General features: G+C 31.2%; 1 pseudogene; it reads right to left on the bottom strand.

Moving 5' to 3' along the window:
- Positions 1–271: 271 nt before the first annotated feature.
- LOC149252806 (NAC domain-containing protein 22 pseudogene) lies at positions 272–4,545 on the bottom strand (annotated as a pseudogene).
- Positions 4,546–7,393: the final 2,848 nt, after the last annotated feature.

The following is a 7,393-nucleotide window of genomic DNA, read 5'->3' as shown; positions in this document are numbered from 1 at the left end:
CACTTAAAATATATATTCAAAACAGTAGGAAAAACACTTTACAAGAGATATTACAGATTTAGAAATATCTCAGAATCTTACAGACAGCACAAAATCAATTGTTTCTCTGAAGAGTTTCACTCATGTTCAAATCTCTAGACATCCATACGCTTTTAGTGTAGAAGGTACAAGCAATAAGAAAGCAAGTCTCATCACAACTCCAGCCTAAATTTTACTATTTAGAATCGATTTATAAAGAGTCTTAACTGTATAATCAAATACCAAAATATTCCTAAACATCAAAATTCAACTTGGTTATTATGCTAGAAAATTCTGTGAATCTAGTATAGTCCTCTGCAGACACCTGGAAGTCCCAGTGGATAAATTCGCCATCGATTGTCGAATCCACGAAACCTGAATCGACTGCGCAGCCCAGAGAACCAGTTATGTCGCTCTTTGTAACGTTATCTTTGGGGGAGCTGCTCGGTTCTGTTGTAATTTCATGGCAGGCGAGAGAATCGGAGTCTCGGACACAGATCGACTTAGCATCCTGAATACTCTTAGTATCATTGAATTCTGCAGGAAAAAGAAGAGAATGCTGTGATCTACTGTGACTTGAAGCCACTTCTTCCTGGCAGCTCATTGCTTGCTGTTCCAGCCACTTGAGAGGGGCGGCCTTTCTGTATATGCGGCAAAGCACTACTTCCTTCTGCAGAACCAGTAGAACAAACAGCAACGAACTAAGAATCAGATATGAATGATGAATTATAAATTCAAAGAAGATTTGAAGGAATTAGCCCGTGGAGAGACTAGAAATTATATTAACCATATTTACCATATTAGCCCGAATTGGCCACAAAATAAAACTCAACGATTCGATTCGAATACGTATAATTGGGTGAAATTCGTTTGAAAATTCATTGTTCTTAGTTTACCTACCCACCGGTTTGTTATTTCGTGAGCACCGATTGTTAATGGCAGTATCTGTGTTAATTACAAATGGAAAGATGCCTGCATAGCATAGAGAAGAAAGTAAAAGGAAAAGAAAAGTAACTGTGAAAATGAAATTTTCTCAACTTCATTTTTACATTTAAAAAGTAGGTGGGAGAATTGAGAAAACAAGAAAAGAGATTTAGTGAAATTTGATTATTTTTACATTTAAAAAGTAGGTAGGAGATTAGAGAAAACAAAGAAAAATGATTTAGTGAAATCTGATTAATTTTGTAAAGTGATTAATTAAGTTTGGAAAATAAAAAAAGTTTTTGAAAAAGGAGGAAAATGACTGTTTTGTTTTTTCTGAATTGTATTATTGAATTTGTTATGACTATAAACATATCTATTTTGGAATAAATCTTTCACAATTTTAATTTAATTATCAATAACTATGAGGTAGATGGTAAGGATTTAACATAATAATATAGAATATTCTCAAAAGTATACACAATCAAAAGCTGAGATTTATTTCCAAACTTATTCGTCATTTTTTTGTCATTTTAATTAAATTCTTTAATTAAAAAAATATCACATGAAAAAATGTAATATGAAACTAGTTATGAGTTTTTGATATATGGAATTGATGAACCATGTTATGGGCTATAATATTGTCTGGAAATCTTCGGCAAAATCACATAATCAATCTTTTGTCGATGCGTTTCGAACCAAATTGTCAGGACAAGTTGAAGAACTGATCTGGCTTCGAACCAACCGGTGTGGTTCATTGTCAGGACAAGTTGAAGAACTGATCTGGCTTAGCTTGATTAAATAGAGTGTGCAGAGACTCCAACGGCTAAATTGCAACGGCTAATTTTGACCAGAGGATCAAAGTCAAACCCCTGATTTTTATTAATAGAAGCAAATAATTTATTATTATTAGTTAATTGAATAATAAATTTATTGTTTAAATATAATGGTCATTATATCTTCATATTTATTAAATAACCTATATTTATTATTATCCCCAAATTATTTAAATATAAATAAATAGTATTAAATTACTATTATTCTTAGAATTTAGTTACAATAGGTACCTATAACTGTTTAAATCAAAGGGTCCAAAGGTAAACTAGAAATAATGGTCATTAATAAATTATGGTAAACTAAATGATGGTAAACTAAATATGATGGTCATTAATAAATTAAATCTCCAATTCACTTATATTTATTATCATTCCCAAATTATTTAAAAATATTAAATTACTATTATTCTTATAATATAGTTACAATAGCTAACTGTGTATTTATTTAATAATAATTATTAAAATTCAGGGTCCAAAGGTGAACTAGATCTCCTCTAAAATAAATCATTTTTATTAATTATAAAAAGTTCATACAATAATTTATGATTATTAAATAATCTATAGTTACTTACTAATTTATAATTTTAATCTTATAAATCATATTCTAGTTAAATCATTATTATGTAAATACCATAATTAAAGTACATGTTTATATTATCTAACAATCAATATTAATTACTAATTTTTTTTTTTTTTATTAAAATTAATTATGTTATTACTTACAAGGTTTAAAAAAGGGGTTTTTTTTTAATTCAATATATAGGAAATCAGTTAAAGGAAATAACTAGGTTAAAAAACAATGCAAAGAATCTAATCTAATGCTAAAATTACCCCCTGGGATAAGGTTAAAACCATAATTGGCCCGAAATTACTTAATAACATATTACTAACTCCTGCATTCCAAGACACACCCGCCAAAAACAGAATTTGAGGAGAGGGAAGACAGAAACCCTAAGACCTAACCAAAGGGGAATGAGGAGGCTAGGAAGACAAGGCTGGGACCCAGCAACTGCTAATCTTCCAGCCATCAAATTAAGAGTGAATTTACATAATTAAGAAACTTTTTACATAAATTTTTAAATGTATATATGTTTAACTAATATATTGATTATTTTCAACATTAATAAAAATAATAATTATTATTATTTTAAATAAAGTTGTAATTTAATTAATTTTTAAGATTTTTTTAATTTCAATAATTTAATTTTGGTTTTTTTTTTTTTTTTTTTTTTTAAATTTAATATTTTTTATTAATCAATTCTTATTGGTATTTACTAGTTATTTAATTTAATTTATATGATTACGTTAATTTATTTAAACTAAATTTTAAAAAAATGATGAAAAGTCATCATTGTTATCATGTTTGTCCTTCCAATTTTACTATGACGAGCCATGTCTCCTGGTGGATGGGATGGAAAACCACCAAGAGACCTGGGAAACCATCATCCCTACTATTCAAGCGAAGCACTAATGACATGGAAAATACATCACTGTTAAAGAAAGAAAAATATATATAATTAAGTCATAATAATAATAAATAATTTAATTTTGGTTTTTTTTTAATTTAATATTTTTTATTAATCGATTCTTATTGGTATTTACTAGTTATTTAATTTAATTTATATGATTATGTTAATTTATTTAAACTAAATTTAAAGAAAATGAGGAAAAGTCATCATTGTTATATTATTTTTCTAACAACAGACAAGGATGTTTGTCCTTCCAATTTTACTATGACGAGCCATGTCTCCTGGTGGATGGGATGGAAAACCACTAGGAGACATGGCAAACCATCATCCCTACTATTCAAGCGAAGCACTAGTGACATGGAAAATACATCACTGTTAAAGAAAGAAAAATATATATAACTAAGTCATAATAATAATAATAATCCAATTTTAAAGTCATAGTCAAGTTACATTCCAAATTAGTGTATAAGACCGTTTATTTATGAGACAAAGACTCATTTCCGTGACCCTGAAATTTAAGATTTTTTATTTATAAGACAAAAGCTCACCTCCTTACAGTTGGAAATTTGACTTATATAGACACATACATTTTAAAAAATAAAACATACTCTTCGCTATTAATCTCACTCAAAATGTACCATTATACCCACTCAAACTGTACAGTGTAATGTAACTTTAGATTAATCAAGACCATCGTAGAGAAACCCAGCTCACCTTAGGCTTATCAAAGTAGTCGGGCAGTCTATACTCGTTCATAAGCCAATCAGTCTTCTGCCCCCGGCGGGCTCGCCCTCTGTAAAAAACCAGCGTTTTCTTAAGCCCAATGCACTGAGCCTTGTCGTCATGAACCGAGCGATCAGACCCCGTGGCCTTCCAGTAGCCAGTTGCCGTCAGGCGATTCGGCCGGCCTCGACTGTTCTGGCACCTCTCATCTCTCGGGACGAAGAAAAACATCTCTCTTTCACCCAAACTAGCAAAGTCTGCAAAGATTCATTCAGCGAATTAATTACAAGTTACAGTAATTCAAAATCCGAACATCAAAACGTTACAGATAAAACCAATTAATCAATGCAGTGAAATTCAACCCCTAATACAGTGGGATTCAAGGACATACTGGGCAGATCCCAGGGTTCATGACGATACAATTCGAGCGTTGGTATGAAGTTGAAGTTGTGAAGCTTCCCTTGTACCATTCTCTTCAAATAAAAACCCACTAACTCCTGCTCTGTAGGGTGGAACCTGAATCCAGGCAGTCCATTAAACTTCTCTTTGATGCCCCCATGGCCAGCGTTAGTTTCCATGATCATATGAATAAGCTATCCAGGTCTGGATGCATAAAGGAAATTGCATTCCAGTTATATAGGAAGAGATTGGATGATGTTATTGATGACCTTACCCCGTAATGGCTGCCTAGCGTTAGTGTCCTTTTTGTAAACTTCCGAAACGCGTTTGCCATATATTCTGGTTATCAAGCTTCGCCGAAATTGAATTTTTCCTGATTTGATTACCAGTACTGATATTAAGCGACAAGGGCCACCACGCCCATTAACTTGAAGGTCTCAGCGGACAAGATCGTCTGTCAATGCTGCGAAGATGTAATCAATAAACACCAAACAGGTGATATTCCGAGATCAAGAAAAAGGACCAGAACTTAACAAAGAGAGGTGCTCCTCAAGAAAAAGCACCACCTTAATCCAGAGTAATTGCTTGGAAATTGAGGTGCCCCTTCCATGGTGTTGTCATGAGATGATTTTAGATTAGTAAAGATTGTTCATCCACAAACAAATTCCAACCTTTTCAAGAACTTGAAAAATGATTTTCTCAGTCTTTGTCCTCAACTCTCTTGAATTTGTGATGTATAGGACTTTCCTCTGTTCCTGGAAGTTTGCTCAAGCAGAAACAAATTCATACCAACTTTCTTGGAACATGAAAAATATTCTCTTTTATTCAGGGACATTCACCGCAATTGTCTTGTGGCTTATGTGGTGCGTATTCAGGGACATGCTCGGATATTCCCTGGGGACTTTTATAGACTTATATGTACATATTTTATTATCAAAATTATAACCGTAAAGCAATTTAATTATTTTTGTTTTTTAATAAGAATATTTTTGTGCTTTTGTTAAAAGGTAATTCAAAAATTATATAGTTTCCACATTTGTAGAAGCATATATATTAATTAATTAATTAGTGTGTTACTTTTTATAAAGGCTGAGGGAGAAAATATTTTATCATATTTATTTAAGTTAAGAATGTATTATAAATGAGGAGAAATATGATGTTTATTTATAAGATATTTATATTAAGAATTTTGTTTGCAAAAAAAGTGATATATTATTTACTACCAGCATAGATTTACTCTTAATATGAGTCTAGAGGAATCCAATTATTTCACTAGCCAATTTTTTTTATGGGCAAACATTATTTAAATGTTTTGTATAATTATTTTTAAAAAAAATTGGTTGATATGAGCAAAATTTCAACTTTGATGACGAATTGACACGGTTACACATCATATTGGGTTGTAGAATGAGCCTTTTGGCTCAATAAGTGGTAAAAAAGATAAGTATATAACTAGGAATTGCACCAGATGTTGCAATGGAAACCTCATAAAGCAATAACATATAACACTAATTAATGCTTCTTTGACAATTTTTTAAAGGCAGAAAAATATCAAGAAAACGCAAGGACCATGCTACAACGAAATCTTACATCTTGCTACCTCCGAGTAGGACCAAGCTCTAATCCTTGAACTCTACTGGAAAAGTTTAGTGAGCACATAGTTTCTCCCATGTCATTTTCATGGGGACTAATTTGTACAAACAAAGTCTTTGAGTATCCTCCTAAGTGAACATGCATCATATTGGTGTTAGAGGCAAATGAATTGAACTTGATACAACTAAATTAAATTTGAACTTCTTGTTGTAACATGGTTTTAATAAAAGTCCCGCTTTGTCTCAAAATATGATGGCTGTCAAAATCCTAAGGAAAGATATCAAATACAGAAGGGCGAAAATGTGGATGGACCAACAACAACAAAAAGACAACGTAGATTGAGGGATTGTAAGAAATTTGCATTAGTTGAAATTTCATAAACATATGATCATTGATGGTAGAAGAATAGGATCATTTTGGAGATTAATTTTTTTTTGACAAGCTACACTTTTTTTTTAATATTTGAAAAACATCAAAGCCAAATAAAATATTACCAAGAAACATGACTAAGATGTTATCTATGAACAAGCCTTTTTAGTAACTAGTTGGATTTGAGGGCAATATTATTATATGTTGTGACCGGCCCACAAAAGCATGCAAGAATACAAATTATAAAAAATATGCACAAGAATGCATGAGTGCAAGCAAAAAAGACATGGTATTGTACAACCATAAAATTGAAATAGCCATCTAAAAGAGTACCTAAGATGCCATATTTTATCTAAAACACAACACAAGATATTCTACCAACCTTTCCATTTTTAGTTATTTGAGAGAGAAATAGCCACTTGGGATGTTCTGAATCTTTCCAACAGAAGAAATGTTAAAACACTTGATGATCAATATTGATATTTGTTTTTGTCCCTGCATCTACCACTTCTCCTTCTCTGTCAGGGAAAAACATAAGTAACTAAGCAACTGTGATAAAGTAAATAAGTCAATCGAAGAAAGTAAATAAGAAACTACTATAAAATACATAATCAATACTATATTCCAAAGAATAGTACAGACTTGGGCACTGACTAATGACTGTAAAAGAAACCTTTGTTATCATGAGTCGAAGTAATGGCTGAAAATCTTACCTGTTTGCCAATTGCAAAATATGAAAATAGTTCTATATAATCAATAATTAATGGTTCAAAAAACTTATAACCACATGATATACAGAAGTTGGGTTAAAGAAACATATAATCAAAGGTTGTAGTATTGTAGGTGAATTTGCTAAGTAATATTTTTATGTGAAAAAATTTTATTATGCGAAAATGCCGGTAGCAGCTCACCACCAAATCTCAGTAATACAACAATTCTCATGTCTGTGTTGCAGTTAGCACATAAATTTTATACTCTTTGATGATATTTTATAATGCAGCACAAGGGTAGTATTTTAGCTAACGTTTAGTCTGTCTTAATGTTGTAGCTCATCTCTTGAAATGT

This window comes from Pinus tabuliformis, chromosome 7 (genome assembly GCF_031772625.1).
Source record: "Pinus tabuliformis cultivar Carrire ecotype Pingquan chromosome 7, CPIR1, whole genome shotgun sequence".
Classification (NCBI taxonomy): Eukaryota; Viridiplantae; Streptophyta; class Pinopsida; order Pinales; family Pinaceae; genus Pinus; species Pinus tabuliformis.
The sequence above is the reverse complement of the archived record's forward strand: the minus strand, read 5'-3'. Positions and strand labels throughout refer to the sequence as shown.